We start from the raw sequence: 15,639 nt of genomic DNA on the forward strand, positions 1-15,639 counted from the left end.
AAAGAGCAGACAGGGGCGTTCTCCTGGTGTCCTTTATCCCTCAACCAACATCACAGATTATTTGGTCATCTATCTCAAGACTGGAGTTGGCACAGGATACTTTACACATTGGCTTTTTTTTTTTTTAAAAAGGGGCTGACAAAGCTAGTTACGAGGAGTTAATTATGGCCATCAACCTATACTCGAGGCAGTGTAACCTTGAGTAGAGTAGTTCTGAAAAGTTTTTCGAAGCTGTTCTACTGGATGCCCACTTGTCCTTTCAGACATTTCCCGCTGGAAGCAATGTTGAGCATAATACTGCCAGAAATGGGTGGACATACAATTGAGCGTTTAACTTCAGTCCAGCAATTTAACAAAAACATCTCAACTGTCTCCACTTTCGGAAATCCCAAGCGTTAGTATTGCCAACAGTGCCAGTTGAGTGGAAGTTAATGCAGGCATGAAAAGAAGTGAACACAATGTTTAACAACAGCAAATTATTTATTCATTAAATCAGAATACAAAAAGTGAAAAAGGTGCATCTTGATGAACATGTTGACAATTGTTATTACAGTTGTGTTGCAATTAGGCACCAGTCTAATTTGCTTTACTAATCACAGGTTTCAGAATTCACCCAGTCAAATCCATAACCTGTAACAATAAAAGTATTAGGTCAGTAATATCAAGTGCTTCCAATTCTGTGGCACACATGGCCATGCAAGCGAGTCTCAGCCACAAAAATCTAATCAAGCATTGCTAATGCAACACTTTCATTGGAGGTGTCAGAAATAAAAGGCTCATCATAGGCTCAGCATTCATAAAAGTTCCAAAACAGTTCATTTCTTTCTAATAAAATGCACACTCCACATCTGACAGCAAGGCTACCATTAAATCAACTATAACCAGATTCGGAGACTGTCCTACTTCAAGTACTTACCAGTTTTCACTGCCAGCACACAAACTGTTGAAATTTCACCTGCAATGCAGTGGCCAGTGTTTCATCAGCAGGTACCACTCCTAGTCTGAAATGACATGCAATACAATGTGAGCAGAAATAGCAATAATCATCAAGTTACACTGCCATTAAAATTAAGCCTCAGCCATAAAATATAATCAAGCATTGCTAATGCAACACTTTCATTGGAGGTGTCAGAAATAAAAGGCTCATCATAGGCTCAGCATTCATAAAAGTTCCAAAACAGTTCATTTCTTTCTAATAAAATGCACACTCCACATCTGACAGCAAGGCTACCATTAAATCAACTATAACCAGATTCGGAGACTGTCCTACTTCAAGTACTTACCAGTTTTCACTGCCAGCACACAAACTGTTGAAATTTCACCTGCAATGCTGTGGCCAGTGTTTCATCAGCAGGTACCACTCCTAGTCTGAAATGACATGCAATACAATGTGAGCAGAAATAGCAATAATCATCAAGTTACACTGCCATTAAAATTAAGCCTCAGCCATAAAATATAATCAAGCATTGCTAATGCAACACTTTCATTGGAGGTGTCAGAAATAAAAGGCTCATCATAGGCTCAGCATTCATAAAAGTTCCAAAACAGTTCATTTCTTTCTAATAAAATGCACACTCCACATCTGACAGCAAGGCTACCATTAAATCAACTATAACCAGATTCGGAGACTGTCCTACTTCAAGTACTTACCAGTTTTCACTGCCAGCACACAAACTGTTGAAATTTCACCTGCAATGCTGTGGCCAGTGTTTCATCAGCAGGTACCACTCCTAGTCTGAAATGACATGCAATACAATGTAAGCAGAAATAGCAATAATCATCAAGTTACACTGCCATTAAAATTAAGCCTCAGCCATAAAATATAATCAAGTATTGCTAATGCAACACTTTCATTGGAGGTGTCAGAATTAAAAGGCTCATCATAGGCTCAAAGTTCCAATTTCTTTCTACTACAATGCATTCCTTTAAACTTATGGCATTTACCACTATACACAGGCCACTTCACCAGTGTGCAATAAAACACCAATTTCAAAATGGTTATGATTAACAACTTCTTGAACTAATGTAACTTCCAGTTGAGCTCCCCCAGAAGCGGGAGACAAATGTCAGATACAAAATTAACAGTTTTGATATAAGCAAGCCAAAATGCAACTAGAAGTGACTCACTTGTCATAGCTCGCTCTCTTCAGTGCCAGCAGACTGATGCTTCAGGAGATTGTGCCCAGAGCCATTATTTCAGGTCTAGTAACAAAAGCATTCACACTATAAGCAGTATACTTCTAGTGACAGTAATAGCCATTATCCACATTCTAAAAGTTATGCTGATTAAACCTCAAGCCACAAAAGTGTAATCAAGCATTGGCACAACACTTCCATAGATGTCAGAAAAGAGGCGCACAATTTCATCGGCATTTTCACTATGGTCAGAGTCCATTGCCTACAAAGAGCATAGTGCCTACATCAGGTATGGTCAGCCCAACATCACAAACTCCCTGCCATGTACTATTACATCATAGCACAACGTTAAATATTTACCCATTGTTGAGGAAAAACTAGTTCAATCTTATTTATCGATCATACTTATGGCAAACAATGGTGTTCTACGTTAGTTAGCTCCTCTGAAGAATCCTGTCCCTTAACATTGTATGACATGTTACTTCCGCTCACCAAAAATCAAAATCACTGATAGCACAAACTTCTCTTGCGATTTAAACAGCCCACCTAACGTACAAGATGGCACTTCTGGCATCTAAGGTTATCCAGCAGCCAATGCATTATCAGCCACAACTATAAACCCCCCCCCCCGCCACTTCAAGTTAACACTTACCACAGTTTTCACCATTAACGGCCAGCAGCCAGCAACTGTTGAATATATCAGGAGATGTTGTTGCCAGCACTTGATCAGCAGTTACCACTCCTAGCCTGAAATGACATGCAATACAATGTGAGCAGAAGTAGATCAATAATCATTAAGTTACATTGCCTTTAAAATTCAGCCTCAGCCACAAAAATATAATCAAGTATTGCTTAATGCAACACTTTCATTGGAGGTGTCAGAAATAAAGGCTCATCATAGGCTCAGCAATCAACACCTGAACAACTCTACAGACTAAATGGAATCCTGGCCAGTGTTTTAACTTGCTTAATTCGGGGACACAAACATTAACATTTCCCACAACTGATGTACAGGCAAATCTGAAACGCTGATTAAAATTAACACCTTAGTTGAAAACACTGGCATCACTAGTTTCCTTTGACTGTTGCAGGATACATAGTACAATAGGACAACATCTGAAATGTGTTTTCTTAGGTATCCTCGCCAGATGAACTTACAGGATTTGTGCCAATTTTCAGGCATGTAATGCACTCCTTCCAGTACACCCCTGGGAGGTCTATAAAGAACAGTTCTGCCATCAGTTTCCCAAGGACACCTGGAAAGAGAAAATAGCTTATTAAATGAAATAAATCTGATCTGACTAATTGCAATAAACAGTTTTGCAAAGTATCACCCCAACTTGCCCTTCGTTCTACTGGGACAGATAATAAAGCAAACATACGGTATGCATTTCAGGCCCCTCCGCCCTGCAGCATGTACTGTGTTTGTCATGTTATAAACAAATGTTCCCAGCACTTTCACACAGCATGTTCTTTTGGCACTCCCATCAGCACAGTATTAATAGCAGTTAAGATAAATGATTTGACCACCAGATGGCAGCATGCCCCAACACTAAATTAATTACAAACATCTTCCAACACAAGTTGTACAGAAATACCACACCCATTTACAGAAGTTCCTGGAGTGAGGAATGTTTGTCGTCAAATGGACTGTTTGCACATGTAGCCAGATGGGATGGCTTGAGACATGCATTGAGTTCAGCCGCTGGTGTTCCTCTGGGGACAACTGGCAGGATTTGGCGGAAATCACCTGCCAGCAACAGGGCGATGCCACCCATCAGCATATCGTTGCCTCTCAGATCTTGGAGTTCTGTTGAGTGCTTCAAGTGCTCTCTTGTGGGCCATTGTACACTCATCCCACACAATCAATCGAGACTTTTGAAGCATCTCAGCAACACCAGTTCCTTTGCTAATGTTACACACTGGTTGTTCTTGTCTTGTCAGATCCAGAGGGAGAGCAAAGGTTGCGTGGGCAGTGCGACCTCCGTGCAGAAGAGTTGCAGCGATTCCCGATGAGGCAACAGCCAGTGCAATGAATCCCTTGAGAGCAAACCGTGGCCAGCATCAGTGAAGTTGAGTGCCATTGTGGGGTTGGCTCTGCCGAGTTGGCGTAAGATGTCTTCTGTGAGGCTGTCTTTGTGATCTTCCCACAATTGCATCGGGTTGGAAGGTCTGCAGAGGGCAATTATAATGGGAAAGAGATTTCGTAGCCTATTGGGGGAGTAAGACAGTTCAGCTTCTGTCATCGTTGCATGCCAATGAATGTCATCCTCAATGAGTCCTCTCCTGCGGCAAGCTTCTTGAAAAGACTCAGATGGCCAGTGACAGTCTTGAGGTCATTAAATGTTGTGGGGCCAGCAACCTCATGGAGGAGTAGACGAAGGTGAAAGCACTATGTTGTTTGGATGGACCGTGTAGACTCTGCCAAGTGCATCTGATGAATACACCCCTGTATAACCAGGAACTTCCTTCTGACCTGCTCCAGGGCGCCGAGCCCGCCATGTCTTGTTTGGCTGCCAGGTGTAGTACTTGGGCACCTGATGATAGAAAAGTGTCTTGGCAAAGTCATTCGTTTGGCACAACTCAAAGAATGCTGTAAGTTTTGTCTTTGGAGGTTCCTCGGCACGTTGGCTGGCATTTGCAGGTCGGAATAAAACCCTTTGTCCATTTTCCAAGTGAATATCCAATTTAGTGACAGTGGGGTAACGGTTGTGGATGTCAAATCCAAAAGTTCGCCAGGCTGCCTCATTGCTGCAGATGTAACGGCCCATCAGATGTGTGGTGCAGTTTGTCGTTCCATCGGCCTGTATGAATAGAATTCCATGGCAGAAACCATCTTTTGCCTTTGGGCTGTAGGTGGCACACCAGTTTTGGGGTCAACATGTGGGATCTTGTTATAAGCATCGTATCCATCTTCCCCATGGCAAAACAAAAGCGGGTATTGCAGAGGATCATATGACCTGTGAAGCTCAAATTCTTTTGAGTGGACCACCTCTGATATGCAAGACAATGTCCTGTTGTTCAAATTCTTGGCCCACAATGACAATGGCTACCTCATTGGCGATCAGAGCATTGAAGCGTCGCTCATGTTCACTTGCAGGAGTCTGGTCAGCTTTGATGACAACTTTGAGGTCTTAATTTGTTGTTGTTTCGATAGCTGTTTTGAAACTGTTAACATATGGGTTTTGGCGAAGCATGCGCTGTAGCTCAAGCAAAGTTTCAAGCTTGATTTGGTGTTGTTGTGCGGGGAGAACAGCAGCTTCCCTGCGGCGATTGGCTTGCTCTTTGTCATCAGCCAAGAAGTAGATTTGGAGAAACTGAGGTCTTTCGTTTGGTAGAGGAAGTAGTGAGCCAGCTGTATGGTGCACCTGTCCATGAACTTTAAAAGTTGGGCAAAATCCTGATTCACGCACGCTGTTTGCACCAAAAGAGGTCATTGCAAAGCAGTTGTACTTTCTGATGTGAGTGAGGAAATGTGTTGGAAGCTGGATTTCGGCCGAACAGAAGTGAGTGTAGGGGTTCAGGCGGAGCTGTTAGTGTTGGCAGTTTAACCTTTCCTCCATTGCAGCATATCCCAGCAATTTCTCCTTCCCACTTCAGAGCGCCAGTGAGGGCAAATGACGGTCTTCTTGCCAATGATGACTGTGTGGTCTGCTTCATAATTGCTGGTGGGTGTATAGGAAAAGGCTGCTCAGAGCCAATGACTCCAAATGTCAGCTCTGGCAATGCCCCTGCGTCTACTGTCGGTCTGGCGACGTGCCAGAGTCTGGTCAGGAGTCTCTGAGGCTATGGTTTGGGCATGTCTCGTCCGGTCATGAGCTTGACGTGACCGAGTCTGGTCAGCAGTCTCTGGCTTGGGCATGTCTCCTCCGGTCATTAGCTTGACGTGAGTGAGTCTGGTCAGGAGTCTCGGAGGCTCTGGCTTGGGCCTGTCTTGTCCGGTCACGAGCTCGACGTGAGCGAGTCTTGTCAGGAGTCTCTGAGGCTCTAGCTTGGGCCTGTCTCGTCCGGTCACGAGCTTGACGTGAGTGAGTCTGGTCAGGAGTCTCTGAGGCTCTAGCTTGGGCCTGTCTCGTCCGGTCACGAGCTTGACGTGAGTGAGTCTGGTCAAGAGTCTCTGAGGCTTTGGCGTGGGCATGTCCCATCTGGTCATGAGCTTGACGTGCCCGAGTCTCGTCAGGAGTCTCTGAGGCTCTTTCAGTCTTTTTTCGGGACGCATCAGAGGTGCTGCGTGAAAGTCTGGTTCGTTTTCTTAGCGGCATGCTGTGATGAAAAAAGAATTTTTTTATTTTATTATATCGATAAATGAGTTTGTCTGTCTGTCTGGGAAGGGAGGGGCGGCGGGAGGGGCGAGAGTGGGGGCGGAGGGGCGAGAGGGGGGGGGGGCGGAGGGGCGAGAGTGGGGGCGGAGGGGCGAGGCGAGCGGAGGGGCGAGGCGAGAGAGAGGGGGGCGGAGGGGCGAGTTTTGGAAGCACAAGTATGGAAGGGGGCATCAGCACAACAGAGGAGACGGAGAAACTGGGAAAAATGGAACCGAGTCCTTACAGGGTCGGGCGCCAGCCGCGCGGCTTCGAGCCCCTGCCAAAGATATTCCTGAAATACCATCAATGTGAAATAAAAATAGCTGGAAATGCACATCGGGTCCCATCCCCCAAGAGTGAAGATGGCCGGACAGATCTGAACTCGCGATTGCTGGGCCAGGATCTGGGTCCGCGCACGCGGCCAGGTTCAAATCGGCTAAAAAGCCGTTATGATCCTCATGCGGACTATTCACACACCGGGCATAGGCTTCTGGATTTATAAACACATCCTGACTGATTTTCCTCAATAAAACTTGCTCCTGATTTTTTCCCCGAATACACACACACAGCGGGGTGGTGAATTCACTGACCTACCTCTCACTTCAGAGTCTTTCACCAAAAAGAACCAGCGTTCTCGCCCGTTCGGGTATGTACTGCACCAACCTGTCAATCACAGTGCGCCCTGCGTCCCTATTGGACGGATCTGCAACTGACGTCCCAATCGACGTATTTCCGAAATAGTCCGACTCGATTTTGGCCAATGACCGCCTGCGAGGGGCGGCGCTCGGTTACTTATTGTTGAGAGGTTCTTGCCGGCAAGCCGCCTTCTGGGTAATGTAGTCCTCGCCGGCCTCTCGCCGCTGTTTGGGACTGTGGAGGGAAACTACATCTCCCTGGGTGCATAGCGGCGGCCGCGCATGCGCAGGGCAAAGCGGCCATGGGTCGTTAGCTAGTTCCTTCAAATTTCAGACAGTTCGTGGCTGGTGAGGTTTGAAAAATGTCAAACGTAACGGTTTGCGGGTAAGAACTCAGTGCAATAAAAGGAGTTATTTTTTTTTTGTGCGTGCGTCTGTGCGGTCGGAGTACTTTGCACACTATTGAGTTAAAATAGTGACTGGAGGCAGGTTACATGTCTGGAAAATGGACTCAGACTTGGAGGCTAATCTGTCAACACAATTCGTCCAAGAAGTGCCTTCCAGCTACCGAACCGGGGAAGAAATTCTGACAACTCAGTCTGGGCTTTCAGGAGTCTTGGCAGACAGGCCGTGATAGCCACCGTCTCTTCCATCGCCCCCACCCCCCTCCCCTCCCCTCCCCTAAGGGGCAAAATCCCGGCCGTTACCCTTTCGGTCCCCGTTTTCCGTCGCTCGCTCTGTCTTCTACAATCCGATCTTAGTCCAGCAGCAGCGCGACCAGGTACTGGCACCGCGCCAGTCTGCCGTGCGAGACACAAACCTGTCTTCCACTTGCATTCAAATCAATGGTCTGACAAACCCCACAGCGTGGTCCTGGCTGGCTCTTGCTGTTCTGGCATTTGCAATAATTCAAATGCAGTTCGCTTTCTCTTCTCTCTCTCTCTGTTCCCCCCACCTCTTTGTCAGGGGTCTTTGTAATCGATTTACATTTTCAAATGGTAATTTGAACTCTGGAATTCCCTCTCGATCTTTCTTCCTTTAAGACACTCCTTAAAACCTACCCCTTTGACCAAGTTTTTGGTCACCTGCCCTAATATCTCCTAATGGGGCGAGTGAAGCACCTTGGGATGTTTTACTACGTTAAAGGTGCTATATAAATGCAAGTTGTTGTAAGATCTACAGCAAATATGTATGATTTTTATAATAACTGGGAATGCTGGAAATACTTAGCAGCTCAGGCAGCATCTGTGGAGAGAGAAACAGAGTTAACGTTTCAGGTCGATGACCTTTCATCAGAACTGAAAGGTTAACTTTGTTTGTCTCTCCACAGATGCTGCCTGACCTGTGAGTATTTCCAGCATTTTCTGTTTTGGTTCAGATTTCCAGCATCCGCAGTATTTTGCTTTTATATGTTTTTATGGAAGGTGCAATGTGTGGTTAGGAAGTAGAATCCACTGTGTGCCTTAAATAGAGTTTAACCTTAATGGAAGCCTATTATTAGTATGTGTAATCTGCAAGTGAAGCATAATTATATATATATCTATATATATATCTTTTAAGAGAGCTGTATTGTAAATTGCTGCAATAAATGCTAACCGATCCCAAGGACAAAGCCTGTCTGACACTGGATAATTTGCAATCTTCCCTCCTCTGTAAACTGAATACAGTAGGAAAAATGCTGAGACAAGTTGGCACTTGCTCAGTAAATCTGTCTTTAAAATTACTACATAAAGACACATGAAGTATAATCTCTGAGAACATTCTCCTATTCATTTATAACACAATGACCCTATCAGTTGACAGTTAATTTAGGCTGCACGTACTGCACGCAAATCCATAGGGAGAAATATACTTTAAAATAGGTCAGCTTTATAAAATAGCTGTTGGTAGGATTTCATCCATCTTTTCACACTGATTGATTTGCTGAAACATTAAAAGGAAAAGTTAGCTATAACTTTGATAACATGAAAAATTGATAAAGGTTTGTTTTATTATAGAATACTGGAATGGCACTGTAATGAGTCCTAATTAGTCTGGTAGGGTACAATCTAATGTGTATAAGCAATTGATTAGTATTCCAAAATGTATTCGGCAAGTTTAATATTCCTCAGGCAATCAGTTAAATAGGACTATTATACCACATAAAGCCCGTGCAAATGGCCAGAGCGATTTCCATCCAGGCTTTAAGTATTTACAGCATGCTATCTGCAGTTTTCAAAAATTATCTGCCCTAACTAGCATACTGTCTTTCTGTTAAATTGTGTGTAATAGTCAGCTATTATATTGGTAGTGGTGACATTTAGTTTGAAAATGGACACCAATCAGCCTAGCTCTTGAAATGTTTCAATAGGATCTGATGAATGTAAAACTTTGATAGATGTATTGTCACATGCTGACTTTATTTTATATGTTCTATTTACATAGCTTCACTATCAGGAAATGTCATTAATAGTTCCTATTTTTTTTTAAAAATCTTGCCAATCTTCTGTTCCCCATCTATTTTTTTCCTGAAGGCATTGACTCCTTGCTGGGACCCTTTAGTACTTTGCCCAAGTAGCCGTTATTCATGTATTAACCTTGACAGTGGGTCTCAGCAGGCTGTTTGACCCAGGGGTCATCAGAGTGAGCACTATTCTGTCCACATATATGCACTTCAATCATGGATCATTGGATAGAAGTTAGGAGTGTGACCCATGCTTATTTTTTCCATCCCTAACCGAAGAGCCTCAAGATTCTTTGGAATTTTCAAAGTTCAAAATAATCAGGCAGAGTCAACATGGTTTTGTGCAAGGGAAATCATGTTTAACCAATTTATTGGAGTTCTTTGAGGAAGTGGATAAAGGGGAACTGGTGGATATACTGTACTTAGATTTCCAGAAGGCATTTGATAAGGTGCCACATCAAAGGTTATTGCAGAAAATAAAAGCTCATGATGTAGGGGGTAACATATTGGCATGGATAGAAGATTGGCTCGCTAACAGGAAACAGAGAGTAGGCATAAGTGGGTCATTTTCTGATTGGCAAGGTGTAACGAGTGGTGTGCCACAGGCCTCAACTTTTTACAATTTATATAAATGACTTGGATGAAGGGACCGAAGGTATGGTTGCTAAATTTGCTGATGAGACAAAGATAGGTAGAAAAGTAAATTGTGAAGAGGACATAAGGAGGCTACAAAGGGATATAGATAAGTTAAGTGTGTGGGCAAAGATCTGGCAAATGGAGTATAATGTGGGAAAATGTGAAGTTGTCCATTTTGGCAGGAAGAATAAAAAAAGAAGCATATTATCTAACTGGTGAGAGATTGCAGAGCTCTGGGATGCAGAGGGATCTAGGTGTCCTAGTGCATGAATCGCAAAAGGTTACTATGCAGGTACAGCAAGTAATTAGGAAAGCTAATAGAATGTTATTGTTTATTGCGAGAGGAATTGAATACAAAAGTAGGGAGGTTATGCTTCAGTTATACAGGGCATTGGTGAGACCACATCTGGAGTACTGTGTACAGTATTGGTCTCCTTATTTAAGGAAGGATGTAAATGCGTTGGAAGCAGTTCAGAGAAGGTTTACTAGACTAATACCTGGAATGGGCGGGTTGTCTTATGAGGAAAGGTTGGACAGGCTAGGCTTGTATCCGCTGGAGTTTAGAAGAGTAAGAGGTGACTTGATTGAAACAGATAAAATCTTGAGTGGTCTGGACAGGGTGGATGTGGAGAGGATGTTTCCTCTTGTGGGAGAATCTAGAACTAGGGGTCACTGTTTAAAAATAAGGGGTCGCCCATTTAAGACAGATGAGGAGAAATTTTTTCTCAGAGGGTCGTGAGTCTTTGGAACTCTCTTCCTCAGAGGCCGGTGAAGCGGAACCTTTGAATATTTTTAAGGCAGAGGTAAATAGATTATTGGTAAGCAAGTGGGTGAAAAGTTATTTGGGGGTAGGCGGGAATGTGGAGTAATCAGATCAGCCATGATCTTATTGAATGGCGGAGAAGGGTCGAGTGGCCGACTCCTGCTCCTAATTCGTATGTTCGTATGTATTATCTTTGGAATTCTCTACCCCCCCAGAGGGCTGTGGATGCTCAGTCACTGAGTATATTCAAGACTGAGATCAGTAGATTTTTGGGCACTAAGGGAATCAAGGGATATGGGGATAGGGCGGGAAAGTGGAGTTGATGTAGATGTTCAGCCATGATCTTATTGAATGGCGGAGTAGGCTCGGGGGGCTGTATGACCTACTCAGGCTCCTATTTCATAAGTCCTAAGATTCCTCTACCAACACCCTGCCTGAGATCAGCTAACTTTGTACAGACCGGGGATGAAACTTGGGACATTCCTGGTCTGTGTGTTTCAGCTCCCCACTGGATTAACTTGCTGAGCCATTGGGGAACCCCCCAAAAAATGAGTATTTCTACAATTGACCTGAGTTGATATTGTGCTTAAGGAATTGAAAGAAAGAACTTGAATCTGTATAGTACCTTATATCTCACATAGAACAAATTATAGTACAGTTACTGGTGTTATGTGGGTGAACATGGAAACCATTTTGTGCAGATCAAAGTCCCACAAACAGCAGCAAAGTGAATGATCACAATATGTTTTTGGTGGTGTTGATTAAAGCAGGAATTTTGGTGAGGGCAACTGATTAAATCCCTGCTTCCCTTCAAATTGTGCCATAGGATCTTTAACATCCAGCCAAGTACAGGAACAGGCAGAGATGGCCTTAGTTTAAGGTCTCATCCACAGGTCGACAATGCAGCACTCCCTCAGTACTGTACTGACGTGTCATTTTAGATTATATGTCCTAGAGTAGATTTGGACTTGAACCCACAACCTTGTTGACCAGGGATGAGGGACTTCAGTTACGTGGATAGACTGGAGAAGCTGGGGTTGTTCTCCTTGGAGCAGAGAAGATTAAGAGGAGATTTGATAGAGGTGTTCAAAATCATGAGGAGTCTGGACAGAGTAGATAGAGAGAAACTGTTCCCATTGGCAGAAGGGTCGAGAACCAGAGGACACAGATTTAAGGTGATTGGCAAAAGAACCAAAGGCAACATAAGAAAAAACTTTTTTACTCAGCGAGTGGTTGGGATCTGGAATGCACTGCCTGAGAGGGTGGTGGAGGCGGACTCAATCATGGCTTTCAAAAGGGAGTTGGATAAGTACCTGAAAGAGAAACATTTGCAGGGCTACGGGGGAGTGGGACTAGCTGAGCTGCTCTTGCAGAGAGCTGGCACAGGCTCAACGGCCCGAATGGCCTTCTTCCATGCTGTAAGCATTCTATGATTCTTGTGATGCAGAGCCAACTGAGCCAGACTGATTTGCTTAAAACATAGAAACATAGAAGATAGGAGCAGGAGTAGGCCATTCGGCCCTTCGAGCCTGCTCTGCCATTCAACGAGATCATGGCTGATCATCCAAACCCTAGCACCCGGTCCCTACACCGACAGCCATCCCACTCAAGCCCTATCCCCGTAACCCCACGTATTTAATCCCCCCTAACACGAAGGGTCAATTTTTTTATCATGGCCAATCAACCTAACCCGCACATCTTTGGACTGTGGGAGGAAACCGGAGCACCCGGAGGAAACCCACGCAAACACGGGGCGAATGTGCAAACTCCACACAGACAGTCACCCGAGGCCGGATTTGAACCCGGGTCCCTGGCGCTGTGAGGCAACAGTGCTAACCACTATGCCACCGTGCTGCCCCCATGATGGTGTAAAGCATAATAGTTGTGGACCGACAATGGAATCTTTTAACTATTGTGTCTATTCAAGCTCAGCACTACCTGATTGAGAATCTTCATTACCAGTCATTTTCAGAAGGGATTAAGACTGTTAGCTACTAATGTGGGAGGGAAGCGGAGGGGTTGCGAAAAACAATAGTTGCCAAATGTCAGTGTAAGTAATTATTAAAGGACAACATATATACATGGAAACATACAAGCAAGAGCAGAGGGACCTGGGGGTGTATATTCACAAATCCTTGAAGGTAGCAGCGCAAGTTGATAAGGCAGTTAAGAAAGTGAATGGGAGACTTGGCTTTGTAAATAGGAGCATTGAATACAAAAACAAGGATGTCATGCTAACCCTTTACAAATCACTGGTTAGACCTCCGCTGGAGTATTGTGTACAAATCTGGGCAACGCACTTTAGGAAGGATGTCAAGGCCTTGGCAAGGGTAGAGAGGAGGTTTATCAGGATGATACCAGGTGTAAGAGCCATAAAAGCTTAAGAAAATACTTTAAAATAGTGGCTAAATGGCATAATACAGTTAATTTACCTGAACGACTTATTGTATTAAGAAACCCCCTATTTTCTTGCTCCAGTGGTATAGTCTGACACCCCCTTCATTCTTGCCACAATGGAACAGTCCCTAAGCCACACATTGGGGCAGCCATTTCACAGTTTTAAACTGCACGTGGTGAAAGAGGCAGAAGCTGTGAGGTTTGGAGCAGTGCAGTTTTTGACCGTGTTCGTTTATACGTGTTTGCTTTGTAATTCTGTTTAAGTGTTATAGTAAACCGTTTAAAAGACAAAGCTACGTTTGGGAACGTTTTATTTCGACACGCGTCTACTCGATGTTAAAAGCCCCACAGCCCAGTGGCCTGCCTGTTTGGAAACTAAGAAGCGCCACTACACCAGGGATGAGGGACTTCAAGTTATGTGGAGAGATTAGAGAAGCTGGGATTGTTCTCTTTAGAGCAGAGATGATTAAGGGGATACCTAATAGAAGTATTCAAAATTATACGGGCTTTTTATAGAGCAAGTAGGGGGAAACTGTTTCCTCTGAAAAGATAACCAGAGGTCATCGATTTAAAATAATTGGCAAAAGAACTAGAGGGTAAATGAGGTGAAATTATTTCACACAGGGTTGTTCTGATCTGGAATGCACTACCTGAAAGGGTGGTGGAATCAGAATCCACAGGAACTGTCAAAAGGTATTTGGACATGTATTTGAAGACAACTCATTTGCAGGGTTATGGGGAGAAAGCTAGGGCGTGGGACTAAATTGGACAGCTCGTTCAAAGAGCCAGCACCGGCTGAATGGCCCCCTTCTGTGCTGTAAGATTCTATGATTCTATGTCAAGACCTCCAGATTGGAATGGAAGAAATCCCTTTCTAATGTTGACAGGGAATAAACAGTATTGATGGGTTTTTTTTGCTGCTAAATTGCCACGAGGACTTAGGAAAAAGCCAGTTGAGCTACCTGGTTCTTTTGATTGTTGCAGTCATATCTGTTGCCATTTTGCCACTGATTCAAATCCTGCAAATTTTGTACCCTTTTTACACTGTTTTCTTGATCAGAGCCTCATCTAGTTTAATCTTGAATCATTGAATGGATTCTGTGGGGAAAGTTTTTTCAATAAGGTTCATATTTTTTCCCTCAAAACTTTTCAGTAAAAACTATTGTTGTGAGTTTCTCCTAACTAATGTTTAAGTCTTCGATTAGCATTGTCTCGTTTTCAATGCTGCAGTTCTTTTGAGAGTAAAATGACTAGTGCTAGCACAAAATTGTATGTGCAGTCTCGACCAGGAATAATTTGTCTGTAGAGTACTTTAAATTCTGTGCTTCTGGTTAAACACACTGACATTGCATTCACCTTGAGCAATTGTGATGTCGCATAATACAAATATTTTAAGTGACTGCTCAGCTATTGCAACCAGGAGTTTCTCTTACCATCTATTCTACGATGTTATAATCCTCATTGTGGAATGATAGTGATTGTCTTTAGGACATATTTGTATTGTACCATTTATCTGCAATCTATTGAATGCCATTTGGCATTCATCTGGTCAGTCACTTGGGTGTTCATCCACTTGAATGTTATACAACCCTCGTATGTCTAGCCTTTCTACATAATTGAGTTGTTCTCAAACATAGACATCATTCTTTACTATCTCACTGTCAAGAATGTTAATAAATTATGCGAAGAAGACGGCCTTCATAACTGTGGCATTACAGTAGTCAGCTTAATTAATTATCATTCATAGCCACCACGTCTTTATCCATTTAATAGCTTATCCTTTTATTCTTTGACCTGTAACTTTACTAATTCCTTTGTAAATTCTTGGTCAAATGCTTTCCAAAAGTCTAGACCTGTAATTTGCACTATATTCCTTTCATCTACAAACTCTGCTATGGCTTCAGAAACTTTAAATTAATTTGTTTAGCCCCAGTGATTTAAGTGTAATTGTTCAAGTGATGTCCAGTGGCTACCAGTTCAGATCCACAAGCATTCTGCTAGCCCCAGCACCTCATAAATTATAATTTTACTGTTTTCCAAATCCAGATGAGCAGTCAGGTAATAAATTACCTTTTGCAAACCACGTTCTGCTGACATGCTTTCCAGATCAAACTTTACAGCTTAAACCTACCATCAAATTACCCATGCATAGTCACAATCCACTGACCTATCTGCTTTCAATTGCACCATCATATGAGGGGCATAGATAGGGTAGACAAAGAGGAACTTTTCCCCTTAGTAGGGGGGTCAATAACAAGGGGGCATAGATTCAGGGTAAGGGGCAGGAGATTTAGAGGGGATTTGAGGAGGAACTTTTTCACCCAGAGG

At 43.5% G+C, this 15,639-nt stretch overlaps 1 protein-coding gene, 1 long non-coding RNA gene and 5 other non-coding genes across 10 annotated transcripts in view; 1 reads left to right on the plus strand and 6 right to left on the minus strand.

Moving 5' to 3' along the window:
• Positions 1–461: 461 nt before the first annotated feature.
• Positions 462–7,134, minus strand: LOC147110494 (uncharacterized). 4 transcript variants are annotated; one of them, XR_015079932.1, is made up of 9 exons: positions 7,032–7,105; positions 3,748–6,399; positions 3,295–3,392; positions 2,789–2,883; positions 2,128–2,202; positions 1,651–1,735; positions 1,284–1,368; positions 917–1,001; positions 462–630 (listed from the first exon to the last, which is right to left on the minus strand). It is a non-coding gene; the product is annotated as an uncharacterized LOC147110494 (long non-coding RNA). The 4 variants fall into 4 exon arrangements; XR_015079931.1 differs by having other exon boundaries at positions 3,740–6,399; XR_015079930.1 differs by lacking the exon at positions 3,748–6,399 and having other exon boundaries at positions 7,032–7,134.
• On the minus strand, positions 703–788 carry LOC147110495 (small nucleolar RNA SNORD60). Its single transcript, XR_015080146.1, has one exon. It is a non-coding gene; the product is annotated as a small nucleolar RNA SNORD60 (small nucleolar RNA).
• On the minus strand, positions 1,071–1,155 carry LOC147110496 (small nucleolar RNA SNORD60). Its single transcript, XR_015080142.1, has one exon. It is a non-coding gene; the product is annotated as a small nucleolar RNA SNORD60 (small nucleolar RNA).
• Positions 1,438–1,522, minus strand: LOC147110497 (small nucleolar RNA SNORD60). Its single transcript, XR_015080143.1, has one exon. It is a non-coding gene; the product is annotated as a small nucleolar RNA SNORD60 (small nucleolar RNA).
• On the minus strand, positions 1,805–1,889 carry LOC147110498 (small nucleolar RNA SNORD60). Its single transcript, XR_015080144.1, has one exon. It is a non-coding gene; the product is annotated as a small nucleolar RNA SNORD60 (small nucleolar RNA).
• On the minus strand, positions 2,955–3,040 carry LOC147110499 (small nucleolar RNA SNORD60). Its single transcript, XR_015080145.1, has one exon. It is a non-coding gene; the product is annotated as a small nucleolar RNA SNORD60 (small nucleolar RNA).
• A 160-nt stretch (positions 7,135–7,294) lies between the features above and the next one.
• traf7 (TNF receptor-associated factor 7) overlaps positions 7,295–15,639 on the plus strand; it is a 75,155-nt gene continuing 66,810 nt past the window's right edge. Inside the window, exon 1 of the mRNA XM_086000513.1 lies at positions 7,295–7,457. The gene's annotated coding sequence lies outside the window, so the exon portion shown is untranslated. The remainder of the gene's footprint in view (positions 7,458–15,639) is intronic.

Source organism: Somniosus microcephalus, chromosome 11 (assembly GCF_052327205.1).
Source record: "Somniosus microcephalus isolate GS21.2 chromosome 11, FLI_Smic_1.0, whole genome shotgun sequence".
Lineage (NCBI taxonomy): Eukaryota > Metazoa > Chordata > Chondrichthyes > Squaliformes > Somniosidae > Somniosus > Somniosus microcephalus.